General features: G+C 39.2%; 1 protein-coding gene across 1 annotated transcript in view; it reads right to left on the reverse strand.

Moving 5' to 3' along the window:
* Window positions 1–18,590, reverse strand: part of LOC124789732 (longitudinals lacking protein, isoforms A/B/D/L-like) — a 100,076-nt gene that overhangs the window by 13,688 nt on the left and 67,798 nt on the right. The window contains exon 4 of the transcript XR_007016157.1: window positions 1,951–2,264. The gene's annotated coding sequence lies outside the window, so the exon portion shown is untranslated. The remainder of the gene's footprint in view (window positions 1–1,950; window positions 2,265–18,590) is intronic.

An 18,590-nucleotide genomic window follows, 5' to 3' on the forward strand; every position in this document is an offset into this window, starting at 1 on the left:
TATTTCTGAGGAAAACCTTTTGACAACAGCTGAAATTAGCTTTTGTAAATGCTGCTCTGCTGAGAAGGCAATATATGATCTCACAAATTCTAGTAGAATTAAACAATAAATGTTGCCCTGTTGGCATTTTCTGTGACCTTGTCAAGGTCTCTAATATTGTAGATGGTAAAATTCAGCTATGGCCTTTAGTGGATGAAGTCATATATAATTGGCTTATTCACAGCCTGTGCAAATGTTTTCAGATTCTGCACAGCAGAGTGTAAGTTGATTTGAAATTTTACAAACTCCATAGCAGATTGAAAATTCCTTCTGGAAACATTCCCTAAAGCTGTGACTGAGCCATTTCAGTCCAGTGCCCTTTCTTCCATGCGTGCTAGTCCTGAAAGGTATGCAGGATAATTTCTGTTAATTTTGGAAGGTAGGAGAGATGTATTGTTGGAAATAAAGCTGTGACAAGTCGTGATGGGATAGCTCAATTGGTAGAGCACTAGCCCACTAAAGGCAAAGCTCCCACATTTGAGTCCTAGTCCAGCATACAGTTTTAAACTGCCAGGAAGTTTCGAATCAGTGTACAGTCCACTGCAATCTGAAATTTCATTCTCGAAATAGAAATTACATACAAGTTCCAGAAATAGAGATAAATGATCATACACTGTCAAGGCTCCATGAGCGATGTCCCTGATTAGCCATATGGATAATATCAGGTGGCACCAGCTTGTGGATAAGCTAATCAAAAACTTAATTTCTATCTGATTTTCACTCAGAAATCTCTCCCACTGAGGTGAACTGCAGACTGGATTTTTAGCATACTTTTACTAAGTTCTGCCCTATGTCAAACTCTTCTGGTGCATTACAGCTAACATAAAGCACTTCTTGGAGTAAAGTGATAATCCATGCAAGGCTAAGCTTGAAATGAGTCTACAAGGCATGTTGGCAGGCTAAATAAAATACAGACTGAGCATTGTTTGTTTCACAAGTGGAGATAAAGTTAACTTTAGTGAGCTGCCCTGACAGTGCAGGTTTACTGTTATCATTGCTGCATAGATGATTACATGTTTCAACTGCCTGTATTCAAAAGAGTTCTCAGGAAGGGGTTGCTGATCAAGAAAACTTATGCTAAGCAACTGATTAGTGTGGAGCAAAACTTTTTTCCAGTAATTTAGTAGTGAATACTTCACATTCACATAAGTACACATGAAATTATCAGAGAACATTATCATTGTGCAGGAACAAAAGAATCTCTTTTATTAAAAGCATTGTTCTGACTTGTCGGCAGGGATATGCTATAGAAGAATCCAGGTACTCACACAGCTACATTGTTTTGGGTCTGTAGTGCAACTGGCCACAAACCATTGCACTGTCTGGACAAAGTAGCATGTATTCATATATGTATGTGTTTCGATTAGTCTGTTAGCTCTGAGGAAGGGCACTATCAAAATGCTTAAGGACATTTCCTATCTTGTTTCTGAACCTGACTACTCAGAGTCTCAACTTTATGGTGAATTGTTATCTTTATTCCTTCCCTTGCAAAAACAGAAAATATGTTATTTACTGGTGAGTAAGACATATTGGTGATGAAAGAAACCTGGTCAACCATATTTCATATTTCCTTCTTTCAAATAAAACTGAAGCTTACTTAAAGTCTCTTAACAGAAACAGTCAGTTTCCTACTGGAAGACTATGTCCACGACAATAATAATCATACATTGCTTACTATTTTCAAAAACTAAGCAGGGAAAAAATCTTTATTGTTTTGTTTAAATTATCAGAAAAATCATCTAATGAAAAATATTAAAAATCTTGTTTCAAAATTTCTTCTATCATTAGGTACAACACTAACTCTACAAACACTCAAAATACAGCATAAAAAAATAAATGAGATGCTGACAGTGATACATGGCTGAAGATAAACTAGACCTAACTGCAAGAAAAGCTATGAAGAGGGCTTACACTTTGTTTTTATTATTCTCTTCCTTCTGTTATTTCACTTTGAACTATTCCATGACTGAATTACAAATTCATTAGATTATCCAGTTGTGAGGAAGACTGTAGTGTGGACACTTGATGTTTGTTTCGAATATGCTTTATCATATCTGCTTTATGTTTGCACCTGTACTTGCATAGCGGACAAGCTATCTGTGCAGGTTTACCACATTCAAGTCTGACATGACGAACAAGACTTCTTCTGTATTGATAGCATTTATGACACTGGGAACATAAGAATAGTGGTGGCTCTTGTATCAATGTATAATCGTGACCAGTACCTGAAATTCAGAAATTTAAATTAGTCTTAATCTTTTTTCCTCCAGAACAAGAACATGAATAGCAAACAATTTTGAAAGAAACACTATTCAGTACAAGCTTTTTCTTAATGTATATCAAACTATAGGTTGATTATATTAACAAACACTTTTGAAATAATAGGGAACAAAAATGATCATCAATAATATACTGAATACATTTGGATAGTAACATCTACTTGCAAACAAGTTGACAGTCCAGTTGATGTTCTGCCTAAAATGGTGCCAACAAAGAAATTTGCTGGTATGTTTTGAAATGAAATGTAGCAGGTCTCCCATATCCTTAGTGAAAAAACTGCACAGGTGGAAGTGTACAGTAAACTCATAACTTTGCTATAATAATAGTCAGAAATTAATATTTAATTATTATTGATACAAACAACTGAGACCTTATAGAAATAACTTCATCTAATTGTGACCATTCAAAAGTTATGTCTATCAGTCTCAGTGCATGGGCTACAATGTATCTATTGACACAACAGAATTCCAGGCTCAGTCTCATTTGGCCCCAGTGTTTGCACATGTTAATGATAGGGTGTAGTTATTGCTCTATTAGCACACTCCACATTTCATTGTTAGAAGGGTTCATTACCTTGGCATGTTGATGGGAGAGTTATTCATGAATCATCTCTCATATGATTGAAACCCATTTTCTCACAGTCGACTGTGTGAACAGTTATTTTTTGATAACTCTAGAGAGCTTTGCCTGACTCCGACAACTTAGTTTCTCGTAAATTTCCATGGCAATAAATTTTTTTCATTTTAGATTATATCTGTTGTAACATATTCGCTGTAATTTGTTTGGTTTCTGCACACTATGCCCTTCTACATCATACCTTAAATGCATGTTTGCAATTAATTCAGTAAATCAGCAACCAATTGTGTACTGTGTACAGTGTCCTATGCACTCAACACTGACGATTGTGTAGTGCTTTCCACAGCAGCACCACTACTACTGAAGTGTCAGGCAGTTGTCTGTTGTAAAATATTACAAATTATCAAGCATGTACATCATACACATTGCCCTTTCAAGATGTCATATGAACTGAAACATTAATATCTGACCACTGGTTGGAATCTCCAAATACTCAGTTTAGGGTCCTCTACAGTCAGTATATTTTTGACCCCAAAGTTTCAGATGCCTTGTATGCTATGACAAACACTATGGTGTGGCGGCAGACAGTATTTTTAAGCAACCTGTGTACTAAGTATCCTTCATGTTAAATTCACTGATACAGTGTGGGAGGAGAAAATGCAGAAATGACAATGTGTAAGCAGTTATTAGTCTAACACCTTTATATTCACCATGGTGTTGATATGTTTTGGAGTTAAGAGTATTGATAGATTCCTCCATGAAAATTATATCTTGAAACATCAAAGTAATCACCAAACCACCACAGATAATACGAGGGTGGTTTGAAGAGTTCTCGGAATCACCACGAGAGGTCAGCCCTAGTGCAATAAGTTGTTCACATGATATTCATTGGGCTGTTGCCTGTAAACATGTGCCACATCAGTGCTCTTGGAAGAGAGCTGTGGCGGTGATGTCTCTCTGTTGTTATTCCCACATAGTGATTTGTGAAGATGAAAAAAATTGAGATTTGAGCAGTGTTTAAGTATTTCATAAAGAAAGGTATAAAAGCAAAGGACATTCATGCCAATTTCCAGAATACACTGGGGGACTCTGCTCCTTCATATTCAACTGTTGCCAAGTGGACAAATGAATTTAAACTTGGCCGGGACAGCTTAGATGATGACCCATGCAGTAGTCATGGAGGTTTGCTGATTGAAAGTGTGTGAAATTGCTCATTCCAGCCAGATTTATTTATTTATTTATTTAGCATCCAATAGATCACACATGTGATATAGGATTTGTCTTTTGATTACACATAACACATAACAACACATACACATAATAAATTGACAAACATATACAAACAGCAAGCAAATTACATACACATAGTACATAAGTAGTGTACAAGAACTTATTACCCAAAAAACAAAAGTACGTGCTCATGGTAAACGATTTTAGAACATGAACTATGCCTTATACACAAAACGTATTACGGATATACACAAAACGTATTACGGATATTTAACAGATTTTTCCTAAGTAATAATTACAAAGTTGAAAACATCATTAAATTAGTTTGAATTTTTAAAAAATAAGTACAGGTTTCAATCCACAGTCTGAGACAGGTATTCATTTACACTGTAGTAGCATTTTTCCATCAAGTATTTTTTTACTTCGTGCTTGAAATTATTTTTGCCTGTCAATTCTTTAATTTGAGATGGAAGTGCATTTAAAAGCTTTATTCCTAAGTGGCTAACATGTTTTTGACTTCTAGTTTTTGCTACATAGGGAATGTGGAAGTCTTTACAATGCCTTGTATTGTGATCATGGTAGCTTGAGTTGGTCTGGAGATCGCAGTTATTTTTACTTATCATTTCCACGCATTTAAAAATATATATTGATGGTATTGTAAGTATATTTAGTTGTCTGAATAAGGGTCTACAGTGAGTTTGTGGTGGGCTGTGTGTCATGATACGAATAGCTTTTTTTTGCATTATAAAAATGTCATTTAGTCTTGACCTAGTTTTTCCCCAAAAACTTATGCCATAGCTTGCAACTGATTGGAAATAACTAAAGTACACTGCTCTAATACATTCTTTGCTGCATACCTTGGATATTATTCTTAAGGCAAAACATGCTGAGCTAAGTTTCTGAGTAAGACATACATTGTGTTCATTCCAGTTTAAATCTTGGTCAATTTGCATTCCCAGAAACTTTGTGGTGCACACTTTTTCTATTTGTTTGCTATCCAGCATAAGGCACATATTTTCCCCTTGACACTTGCTTCCATACTGTATAAAGTTTGTTTTCTTTGTATTTAATGTCAGCTTATTTAAATAAAACCATGACTGTATGTATGAGAGCATTTTCTCTGCTGTAGTACACAATGATTCTTTTATATCACTAATTATGATACTCGTGTCATCTGCGAATAGTAGAATTTTGGCTGAGCTGTCTGGAGCCTGTATATCATTGATATAAATTAGAAATAACAATGGGCCCAGAATGCTGCCCTGTGTAACACCTATTTCAATTTGCTTTGGTTCAGATATGAGTTTAAAATTGTGAAGCTTGTTGGATGACCTCAGCTCAACAACTTGTGACCTGTTTTGCAGATAAGATTCAAACCATTTTTTAACAGTACCCCTGATGCCTATTGCTTCAAGTTTCTCTAGTAATATTACATGGTTCACAGTATCGAAGGCTTTGGATAAATCTAGATTAATTCCAACAACCTGTTTATTTGACTCCAAATTTCTTACTATTTCTGTTGTGTAGTCCAATATGTCTGTTTCTGTACTGTGCCCTGCTCGAAAGCCATGTTGACTGTTATTCATTAGTTTATGTTTTTCTAGATATTTTGTAACCCTGATTTTCATTAATTCCTCAAGTATTTTGGAGAAGGTTGGGAGGAGAGATACAGGTTGGTAATTTTCTATTTTATGTCTGTCACCATTTTTGTATAGAGGTATCACTTTAGAGATTTTAAGTTTGTCCGGAAATATCCCTTCACTAAGGGGCAAGTTTGCTATGTGCACTATAGGTTTGACAACACATGGAGCAATTTTCTTAATTATTGATACAGGTACATCATCCAACCCAGAGGACATTTTGGATTTCAAGAATTTAATGACTTTTGGAACTTCATGCTCATCTGTTGGAATTGCCATCATGCTGGTATTTCTTAAATTTACTACTTAAAGTAAGGGTAATTGGACTCATCACTGTTTGTTGTTGCTTTAATTTACTACTTAAAGTAAGGGGAATATTTACAAAGTAATTGTTTACATAGTTTGCCATGGCATCTTTTTCTATGAGAATATTTTCATTATTTTTAAGATTGATTTCCTGTTCTATAGTTTGACCCCCAGTTTCTTTTTTTACCATTTTCCACATCATTCTGGACTTGTTACTAGCCTGCCTTATTAATCTATCATTACTTAATAATTTTGCTTTTGCTATTACTTTGCGGTAAGTCTTTTTGTATGTCCTCACATACTCAACAAACTGCTGATCATGGCATGTTTTTAACTTTAAACTTAGTAATTTCATGGTTTCACTTGACTTTTTAATTCCAGGTGTAATCCAGGTCCCTTTGGATCCAGATGATCTATAACTCAAAAGCTTTTTTGGGAAACACATTTCAAAGTATGTCATAAAAGTGGAAGCAAATATATTGTAAGCATCATTTGTGTTTGTTTGTGCCAGGACCTCTGACCAAACTGCATTTTTAAAATTATTTTTGAACTGATTACAATTTTCAGTAGAGAAAAATCGTTTGTACTCCTTTTTATTTTCCTCCTCCTTGGGAGCTGCAGTGAGATTAAAGGTTAGTGCATTATGATCTGATAATCCTATATTCACATTTGTAACTGCAACTTCATGTGTGTCCACATTTGAGAAGATGTTATCTATTAGGTTTTCACTGGAATCTGGTGTTCTAGTGGGAGCTGATATGTGGGGGAACATGTTGAAGCTTTTTAGTATGTCTAAAAACTTGTTTTTTACTGGACTCTGGACCAATAGATTAATATTAAAGTCACCACAAAGAACTGTGGTAGAGTTCTTATGTGAGAAAATGTTGAGCATTTCTTCCAAATTTTTAAGAAAGGCTTCAGTATCTCTAGATGGTGACCTGTAAATTGCTGCAACAATTATTTTTCTTCTATAAACTATATAACTGAATGGCTACTGCCTCAAAATCCTTTTCTATTATTAATGGTTTAGCTTTGTATCTTAACTTAAATTTAAGCTTGGGATTTAGATAAATGCATACACCACCACCTTTGGCATTTTGCCTACAGTACTGACTGGCAAGTTTATATTGGCTTAAGTTTATGCTGTTTAGTTCACTGTCCCTGCACCAATGTTCCATAACACATAAACAATCAATATGGTCACTATTTGCTTGTACCTCAACTTCAAGGTACTTGTTTTTAAGGCACTGAATGTTCGGGCTCATAATTCTTAGCTGATTTGAACAATCCGACTGACCTGTGACTTTACAGTCTGTTGATGCATTTTCTCTTACACTGTTACAAGATTTCATACCTTGTTGTAGATTCCTCTGCTTGCAAACATTTCCCTGTTTCCCTGTTATGTGCTGTTGTTCACTGTTTTGCCCCAGCAAAATCCTGGCTTCTCAAGGGTGGCTGCCTTCTTCTGGTGTGATGACTGCTCCTATTATCATTGCTGCTGCTGTGTGCTGTTGCAGTGAATGCCAGTGATTTTGGTTGCTTGGTTATTGATGTTGGAACTACTGCTTCTGATGTTGCTGTGACTGCTAATGATTCTGGTTGGTTGGTTTTTGATGCTGTAACTATTGCTTCTGTTGTTAGTTCTGCTGCTGCTAATGTTGGTCCGGTAGTAGGTTCCTCTGTTGCTACTGTTTTTTGGACGGTCCATTTGCGTGCTGCTGCTGTTTGTGGTGGTGTTTCTGCTATTGGAGATTTATACCATCCCAGTTCAGTGGCTGTCACTTTTTAATTACATTTAATTGCTTCCCTTATTAAGGTTCCTAACCTGGCCTCCCATTTCTGTTAAGGTGATGCCCATGTTTCATAAAACATTCTCTATCAAGTGTGCTTGAGTCAATTAATTTCACATTGCTGAATAGCCTACAACTACTTTTAAGTTTCGCATTAATTCTGTGAATTTCCTTATTCACACATGACCATTCAGGTAAATCATGCCTGTGGGTAAAGTTCACCAGTAAAACGTTTGTATTTGACAGTACTAGCAAAACACTCAAGAGCTGTTTATACATTTCCATAGCATTGTTTTTGTAAATGTCTTTAGCTCCAGTGCAAATTACAACACTGTCCTGCTTGTCATAGTTATATTTTAAGATGTTTTTCGTCACTTCTTTGAATCCAGCACCTGGTTTAACCATGCCTGTGACTGTCGTTGATTTACTATTTACTTGCAGTTCTTGAGCAATCTCCGAAGATGTCGACTTTTGATTCTTTCTTCTTTGTCACACACGTCGGTTTTTGTTTATTTGTATTTTCACTTTGTTGCAAAATGATGTATTTGCTTTTTTTTCACAAAATGTGATAGATTTTACAGAGTTTGTTATTCTTTTAGTGGACAAGGGATTACCTTTGAGTGACATTTTTATCCACTCGGACGTTGTTTCACTGTCTTGCATCACTTCACTAGCGTTTTGCTTATCCTTATTGCAGGCATCACTACTATTCGACAGAACACTATACCTGATTTTATCTGCAATTATAATTTAATTTGCTGCCTTTGATGCCTGTCTATCGGTTCCTTTCCGCTTCTCATAACCCACCAGGTTCCCGTTTTGTGGCTTAATTGTTTTATCATTTAGAATATGGTGCAACTTCTTCAGCTCACAGTTTTCATTAGTTATATGTGAAATCTCACGTCTTAGAACATCTACAATTTTTTGTAAACTTGAAATGCATTCGTTTAGTTTTTCGATTTCACTTTTACAGTTTTCACAGGATTCCTTTTTTACGACAGAACAGTAACTATTATTCACTTGTTCACTGTGCATCACTACACTTGTCATCTAAAAGTTTATATCACATTTTAACTGAAGAATTAGAAATGAGAAAATTATCTGCAAGATGGGTGCCATGATTCTTGATGCTGGATCAAAAACGCATGAGAATGGACATACCAGAACAATGTTTGGCCCATTTTAGGAGAAACAAACTAGATTTCTTGTGACGGTTTGTGACCATAGATGAAACTTGGGTGCACTGCTATACCCCAGAGACAAAACAACAGTCTAAGCAGTGGAAACATGCTGATTATCCGCCACCAAAGGAAGCAAAGGCAATTCCTTCAGTGGGAAAGATCACATCAACAGTGTTCTGGGATGCAAAGGGGATTCTTTTTGTAGGTTATCTCCCCATTGGGCATAAAATTACTGGAGAATACTATGATAACCTGCAACAAAAGATATGTGAAAAAAGGGCAGGTTTAGCAAGGAAGAAAGTCATCTTCCATCAAGACAATGCGCACCTGCACACATGCACCATCGCCATGGCAAAATTACATGAACTAAGGTATGAATTGTTGCCACACCTGCCTTATTCACCTGATATGGCTCTGTCAGACTTCCATCTCTTCCCAAAACTGAAAATTTTTCTTGATGGACAAAGATTCACTTCATATGAAGAATTGATAGCCGGAGTTGACAACTGTTTTGCAGGCCTGGAGGAAACTCATTTTCGAGGTGGGAACAAGGCACTGGAACATTGTTGGACCAAGTGCATTAACCTACAAGGAGACTACATTGAAAAATAAATAAAGTTTCAGTGATGTAAATACTTTTTTTCTATTCTGTTCCAAGAACTTTTCAAACCACCCTCATAGGTGAATGACAACAGCATGGGCACCTTCAGCATTAGGACATTGCTTTCCCCACAGGTAGTACACCAGAACAGGCTGTGGAGAGCAAACTCATACGTATAAATCCTTTGGTGTAAGCAAGTTCACTCCCCTGTTTGAACATATACAACTTGCTTTCCTCGCATTATGCAAGCAAGGTGTAAGTGGTGGTCACTCACCTTGGATTTAACCCGTGCCAGACAGCCTGCCAATCAACATTGACTCAGTTGTTGCTGTTTGTCTTCACTACTTTGGAAATTCACAGTCACCTGTAAACTCTTTGGTGACATATTAGTTATGTGAGACCTGAGTTTCTCCTGGCGTATACAACTTTCAAATAACTTCCGGGAATTCAGCCAGGTAACACTTTCAGCGACCGCCGATATTTCGGCGGGAGAACACCCCGCCATTTTCAAGGCAAACTGCAACGGACAGGCGACGTACATGCAAATTTAATACCTCGGTTCTCGGACCCAAGCAGGAAAGATAACACACACACACTGAACACTAGTGCCACCAAAGATGGCCAAAGTCAGAGCTATCGATAGTGAGACTATGAATTCGCAGGTGAGGTAGCATTGAGTCTGTCCCTCTGTTTCTTGACAAGGGAGAGAGCCGGATTCCAAACAGAGTTTAAACAGAAACCTCCATCCCTGTTAACAAGGTTGCTCGCTAATTTAATCTCAACTGCCTCCCGAATCACACTGTCCCAATAGCTGGACGTGCATGCCAATATCTCGGTGTTATTATATAACATGGAGTGACCAGTATCCAAGCAATGTTCGGCAATAGCAGATCTATTTGGCTGCTGTAATCGTGTGTGCCGTTTATGCTCAGTACATCTGTCCTCCACGGTCCTGATAGTTTGACCAATATATGCCATGCCGCAGCTACAAGGGACACGATATACACCCGCCTTACGCAGTCCAAGATCATCCTTAACGGAACTCAAAAGTGCTCTAATTTTAGATGGAGGTCGGAAAACACATTTCACATCGTATTTCCGTAAAATACGACCGATCTTATTGGACGTGTTTCCTACGTAAGGCAAGAAGGCAGTAGACTTAGGTGTTGACTCAGAATTATCATCAATCACCTGATGTACAGTTGGTCGATAGCGCAACGCACGTTCAATCTGTCTATCACTGTAACCATTTTGACGAAATGTAACTTCAAGATGGGACAGCTCAGCTGGCAAAGTCTCAGCGTCAGAAACGATATGTGCCCTGTGTACCAAGGTACGAAGTACCCCTTCACGCTGAGCCGAATGGTGACAACTATTAGCTTGTAAGTACAAGTCGGTGTGAGTACGTTTCCTGTAGACTGCATGTCCCAATGATCCATCATCCTTCCTCCTAACCAACACGTCGAGAAAGGGAAGGCAACCATCCTTTTCCACCTCCATCGTAAAACGAATGTTCGGGTGGATCGAGTTCAGATGTTCTAGAAAGACATTCAAATTCTCCCTACCGTGAGGCCAAACAATGAAGGTATCGTCAACGTATCTATAGAAACAGGCGGGTTTTAAAGGCGCCGACTCCAATGCACATTCCTCGAAGTCTTCCATAAACAAATTTGCGATCACAGGAGACAACGGACTACCCATCGCAACTCCATCTGTCTGCTCGTAATACTGGTCATTAAATAAAAAGTAAGTGGATGTCAACACATGCCTAAAGAGATTAGTTAAATCAGCACCAAACCTGGCTTCAATTAACCGCAACGAATCAGACAGAGGAACACGAGTGAAGAGAGAGACCACATCGAAACTCACTAAAATATCAGAGTCATTCAGCCTTAGTCCCTCCAAACGACGTAAAAAATCAGCTGAGTTCCTGATATGATGTTCACACCGTCCTACTTGTGGACTCAACAGAGATGCAAGATGCTTGGATACGCGATATGTCGGGGCGCCGATGTTACTCACTATAGGACGGAAAAGAACCCCTTCCTTATGAACCTTTGGAAGGCCATATAACCTAGGGGGAACCGCACTATAGGTGTTAAGCCTCTTGATTGTGTCCTGCGACAAACCACTTGTCTTCAGGAGGCTGTTGGTCTTTCTCTCAACACTTTTCGTGGGGTCAGCATCGATTCTGCGATACGTTGAATCAGATAGTAAACGTTGCATCTTTTGTACATAATCATGTTTATTTAAAACAACGGTGGCATTGCCCTTGTCAGCAGGTAAAATAACAATACTGGGATCAACCTTGAGAGAGCGTAAAGCAGCCCTCTCTGCTGCTGTTACATTACTCTTGGGTGGACGAGCCCTACGTAGCCCTACGTAGGAAACACGTCCAATAAGATCGGTCGTATTTTACGGAAATACGATGTGAAATGTGTTTTCCGACCTCCATCTAAAATTAGAGCACTTTTGAGTTCCGTTAAGGATGATCTTGGACTGCGTAAGGCGGGTGTATATCGTGTCCCTTGTAGCTGCGGCATGGCATATATTGGTCAAACTATCAGGACCGTGGAGGACAGATGTACTGAGCATAAACGGCACACACGATTACAGCAGCCAAATAGATCTGCTATTGCCGAACATTGCTTGGATACTGGTCACTCCATGTTATATAATAACACCGAGATATTGGCATGCACGTCCAGCTATTGGGACAGTGTGATTCGGGAGGCAGTTGAGATTAAATTAGCGAGCAACCTTGTTAACAGGGATGGAGGTTTCTGTTTAAACTCTGTTTGGAATCCGGCTCTCTCCCTTGTCAAGAAACAGAGGGACAGACTCAATGCTACCTCACCTGCGAATTCATAGTCTCACTATCGATAGCTCTGACTTTGGCCATCTTTGGTGGCACTAGTGTTCAGTGTGTGTGTGTTATCTTTCCTGCTTGGGTCCGAGAACCGAGGTATTAAATTTGCATGTACGTCGCCTGTCCGTTGCAGTTTGCCTTGAAAATGGCGGGGTGTTCTCCCGCCGAAATATCGGCAGTCGCTGAAAGTGTTACCTGGCTGAATTCCCGGAAGTTATTTGAAAGTTGTATACGCCAGGAGAAACTCAGGTCTCACATTGTTTACCTCTACGGGGAGGAAATGTATCGGTGTTTACGTAAGTTGGATAAACTTCGTAGCTGTCGAGTTAGACTGCAATGTGCTTTGTCGTTTTTATTGAGGTGTCGTGATGAAAATCATGTCCCAACATTTGCTAAGGTTGTGCACCATATTAATTCTCCTGCCGCCAACCGAATTAAGCAACGTGCTGGCTTGGCTCTTGTTCGCGAAAGGATTCGTTTTACTCGTCGACGTTTGGATTCTGTTTCCAAAGAATTGTATCGTTTTCATTTAATGGTTGCATCTGAAGTGTCTGATTTCACTTGGGATTGGTTGGACGGTGCCTCATGGACCCAAGCTGACTGGGAGTACAACTCCGTTACTGCCCGGCATTTGGCAAAGTTTGAACGTTTTCATCGCGTGGAGTCGGATGTTATATCTCGACGTTCTGTGATAAATCTCACAGAGAAATCTTTTGACGACGCAACCTTATCCGTGCTAGGGAAAGGATTAAATTTTGCACCCACTCCGAAGAATTTGCCGGTAGTTGATTTTATTAGTTCAATTGAACAGGCAGTTTGCAAACTACCTCCTGACGCTGCAGAGGAAGTTAGGAGGGAGGCATGCCGTGTTTTGACTAGGGCTCGTCCACCCAAGAGTAATGTAACAGCAGCAGAGAGGGCTGCTTTACGCTCTCTCAAGGTTGATCCCAGTATTGTTATTTTACCTGCTGACAAGGGCAATGCCACCGTTGTTTTAAATAAACATGATTATGTACAAAAGATGCAACGTTTACTATCTGATTCAACGTATCGCAGAATCGATGCTGACCCCACGAAAAGTGTTGAGAGAAAGACCAACAGCCTCCTGAAGAAAAGTGGTTTGTCGCAGGACACAATCAAGAGGCTTAACACCTATAGTGCGGTTCCCCCTAGGTTATATGGCCTTCCAAAGGTTCATAAGGAAGGGGTTCCTTTCCGTCCTATAGTGAGTAACATCGGCGCCCCGACATATCGTGTATCCAAGCATCTTGCATCTCTGTTGAGTCCACAAGTAGGACGGTGTGAACATCATATCAGGAACTCAGCTGATTTTTTACGTCGTTTGGAGGGACTAAGGCTGAATGACTCTGATATTTTAGTGAGTTTCGATGTGGTCTCTCTCTTCACTCGTGTTCCTCTGTCTGATTCGTTGCGGTTAATTGAAGCCAGGTTTGGTGCTGATTTAACTAATCTCTTTAGGCATGTGTTGACATCCACTTACTTTTTATTTAATGACCAGTATTGCGAGCAGACAGATGGAGTTGCGATGGGTAGTCCGTTGTCTCCTGTGATCGCAAATTTGTTTATGGAAGACTTCGAGGAATGTGCATTGGAGTCGGCGCCTTTAAAACCCGCCTGTTTCTATAGATACGTTGACGATACCTTCGTTGTTTGGCCTCACGGTAGGGAGAATTTGAATGTCTTTCTAGAACATCTGAACTCGATCCACCCGAACATTCGTTTTACGATGGAGGTGGAAAAGGATGGTTGCCTTCCCTTTCTCGACGTGTTGGTTAGGAGGAAGGATGATGGATCATTGGGACATGCAGTCTACAGGAAACGTACTCACACCGACTTGTACTTACAAGCTAATAGTTGTCACCATTCGGCTCAGCGTGAAGGGGTACTTCGTACCTTGGTACACAGGGCACATATCGTTTCTGACGCTGAGACTTTGCCAGCTGAGCTGTCCCATCTTGAAGTTACATTTCGTCAAAATGGTTACAGTGATAGACAGATTGAATGTGCGTTGCGCTATCGACCAACTGTACATCAGGTGATTGATGATAATTCTGAGTCAACACCTAAGTCTACTGCCTTCTTGCCTTACGTAGGAAACACGTCCAATAAGATCGGTCGTATTTTACGGAAATACGATGTGAAATGTGTTTTCCGACCTCCATCTAAAATTAGAGCACTTTTGAGTTCCGTTAAGGATGATCTTGGACTGCATAAGGCGGGTGTATATCGTGTCCCTTGTAGCTGCGGCATGGCATATATTGGTCAAACTATCAGGACCGTGGAGGACAGATGTACTGAGCATAAACGGCACACACGATTACAGCAGCCAAATAGATCTGCTATTGCCGAACATTGCTTGGATACTGGTCACTCCATGTTATATAATAACACCGAGATATTGGCATGCACGTCCAGCTATTGGGACAATGTGATTCGGGAGGCAGTTGAGATTAAATTAGCGAGCAACCTTGTTAACAGGGATGGAGGTTTCTGTTTAAACTCTGTTTGGAATCCGGCTCTCTCCCTTGTCAAGAAACAGAGGGACAGACTCAATGCTACCTCACCTGCGAATTCATAGTCTCACTATCGATAGCTCTGACTTTGGCCATCTTTGGTGGCACTAGTGTTCAGTGTGTGTGTGTTATCTTTCCTGCTTGGGTCCGAGAACCGAGGTATTAAATTTGCATGTACGTCGCCTGTCCGTTGCAGTTTGCCTTGAAAATGGCGGGGTGTTCTCCCGCCGAAATATCGGCGGTCGCTGAAAGTGTTACCTGGCTGAATTCCCAGAAGTTATTTGAAAATATTAGTTATGTTTATTGCAGATGAAGAAGTATGACATGCAAAGTTGAAGCTACCAGATTTCTAATGAAAGGGGGAAGTCTTCAACATCTTTCAAGCTGACAAAGTTGTACAACACCACCTGGAGGATTGTGCAGAAGTTAAAACCATGCTGTATGACTAGCAGCAGCCACCATGATCCAAATATTAATCAACAGAACCTGCAATGAGCAGCAGCATTAAATTTTGGCTCCCCAATACTTCAAAGCAACCACACAATCAATGTGCCACAACTTCCACATAATTTACTGATGGATCAATATCGCAAAGATACTCTCATCCAAGGTGGATCTCATGTCCCAACTGTTTTTTTCAAAACAATGTAACTGTCATCATGAAAGCAAGGACTTGGCAAGATATTTTGATAAGGTATGGGAGATATGACACTCCATGAAGACTTTGACAGAGCACTGAAAGACCTAAGTCGAAACAAGGCCCAAGGAGTAGACAACATTCTACTACAACTACTGATAGCCTTTGGAGAGCCAGCCCTGACAAAACACTACCATCTGGTGAGCAAGATGTAAGAGACAGGTGAAATACCCTCAGATTTCAAGAAGAATATAATAATTCCAGTCCCAAAGAAAGCAGGTGTTGACAGGTGTGAAAATGACGAAACTACCAGTTTAATATATCTTGGATGCAAAATACTAACATGAATTCTTTACACACGAATGGAAGAACTAATAGAAGCCAACCTCAAGGAAGATCAGTTTGCATTCCATAGAAATGTTGGAACACATGAGGCAATATTGACACTAAGACTTATCTTAGAAGATAGATTAAGGAAAGGCAAACCTACATTCCTAGCATTTGTAGACTTAGAGAAAGCTTTTGACAATGTTGACAGGAATACTCTCTTTCAAATTCTGCAAGTGTCAGGGGTCAAATACAGGGAGTGAAAGGCTATTTACAATTTGTATAGGAACCAGATGGCAGTTATAAGAGTTGAGGGGCATGAAAGGGAAGCAGTGGTTGGGAAGGGAGTGAGACAGGGTTGTAACCTATCCACAATGTTATTCAATCTGTGTATTGAGCAAGCAGTAAAGGAAACAAAAGAAAAATGCATAGTAGGAATTAAAATCCCTGGAGAAAAAATTAAAACTTTGATATTGTAATTCTGTCAGAGACAGCAAAGGACTTGGAAGAGCAGCTGCATGGAACGGACAGTGTCTTGAAAGGAGGATATAAGACAAACGTCAACAAAAGCAAAGCGAGGATAATGGAATGTAGTTGAATTACATCGGGTGATGCTGAGGGGATTAGATTAGGAAATGAGACACTTAAAACAGTAGATGAGTTTTGCTATTTGGGGAGAAAAATAACTGATGGTGTTTGAAGTAGAGAGGATATAAAATGTAGACTGGCTATGGTAAGGAAAGAGTTTCTGAAGAAGAAAAATTTGCTAACATCAAGTATAGATTTAAGTGTCAGGAAGTCATTTCGGAACGTATTTGTATGGAGTGTAGCCCTGCTGGAAGTGAAACATGGATGATAAATATTTTAGACAAGAAGAAAATAGAAGCTTTCAAAATGTGGTGCTACTGAAGAATACTGTAGAATAGATGGGTGGATCACGTAACAAATGAGGAGGTACTGAATAGAATTGGGGAGAAGAGAAATTTGTAGCACAACTTGACTAGAAGAAAGGATCAGTTGGTAGGACATGTTCTGAGGCATCAAGGGATCACTAATTTAGTATTGGAGGGCAGTGTGGAGGGCAAAAATCATAGAGGGAGACCAAGAGATGAATACACTAAGCACATTCAGAAGGATGAAGGTTGCAGTAGGTACTTGGAGGTGAAGAAGCTAGCACAGGACAGAGTAGCATGGACAGCTGCATTAAAACCAGTCTCTGGACTGAGGACCACAACAAACAATGACAAGAACAACAACAACCTTTTATCTCAGTTTGCTACAGCTATACTGGATACAGATGGTTCATTTGTTACAAACATCTTAATAGTTTGCTAGCAAGTGACAGGAAGCAAAAGAACTGGATGATTAGTCAGCAGTATAAAAATTTGTCAGTCCTTTAACATGTGAGCAGAGATGCATCATTATCTCTCATGAATTTGCACCAGCATTTATTTGACTACTATGATCAACAGACTCACAACAATATACAATTTTTGATGAGGGTTTTATATCAAAATATTATTCATAAACTGGTATTCTTGGTAGTCAAAAGTTAAATTTCCAAACATATCTACAGTTCTAGACACATTTCACGTTTTTGGATTCTCCATAATTAACAAGTCAGTCTGGTGTCAGACACAACACTGTTTGACACTTTTGATAATCTGTGTGAGAAAAAATTGCAGAGCTTTTTCAATCTGAATAAAGTTAGAGAGTTGCATTTAAAGTTTACACCAGCTTATAAACATCTACAGTGTACAATTTTTTCTGCACCCAACACACCCTTTATATCACTGAGATCTTGATGGTGGAATTGGACCACTTGATATCTATTGGGATCATCAAGCTCATATTGTTCAGTATGTGGCTACTCTTGTTATTAGGAAACCCAAAAGGACCTTATGAATGTGCAATGTACATAATTCATGGACAGTAATCAACTCTTTCCCATTCTGAAGTTAAAACCTGAAGGTGATAACACTCAGATTTTTGGGGAAAATTTAAATGTATATCGAGAGAACACCATCTCTATTGAGCTCATCATCTCCTCCTCCTCCTCCTCCTCCTCCCTCAAAAGGACAGGCTAGTGGGGCATGGAGGTGCTGTATTTGACACAGTAGACAAGAAACTCAAATCCACTGAGATAGAAATTGAAGTTGCATGCGAGATTGTTTGGTCAAGACTCAGTACCAGTAGTGAGCATAACATTGTAATTGGATTCTTCTACTGACTACCAGACTCACCTCCTTGTGTGACCAAAAACTTTAGAAGAAACCTCAGTTTACTTGTGCTTATGTTCCCCACTCACACTGTAACCACTGGCAGAGATTTTATTCATCCAACAATCAACTGAGAAAATTACAGTTTTGTAAGTGATATGTGTGAGAAGACCTCATGTGAAACATTACTAAATGCCTTCCCTGAAAACTACTCAGAATAGAAAGTTCAGAACCCCCTTCAGGGTAGAAACATATTATATCCATTAGCAATAAACAGACCTGACCTCTTCGAGGTTGTCCAAATTGACACTGGTATCAGTGATCATGAGGGAGTTGTGGCAACAATGATCACCAAAGTACA

Source organism: Schistocerca piceifrons, chromosome 3, assembly GCF_021461385.2.
Source record: "Schistocerca piceifrons isolate TAMUIC-IGC-003096 chromosome 3, iqSchPice1.1, whole genome shotgun sequence".
Taxonomy (NCBI): domain Eukaryota; kingdom Metazoa; phylum Arthropoda; class Insecta; order Orthoptera; family Acrididae; genus Schistocerca; species Schistocerca piceifrons.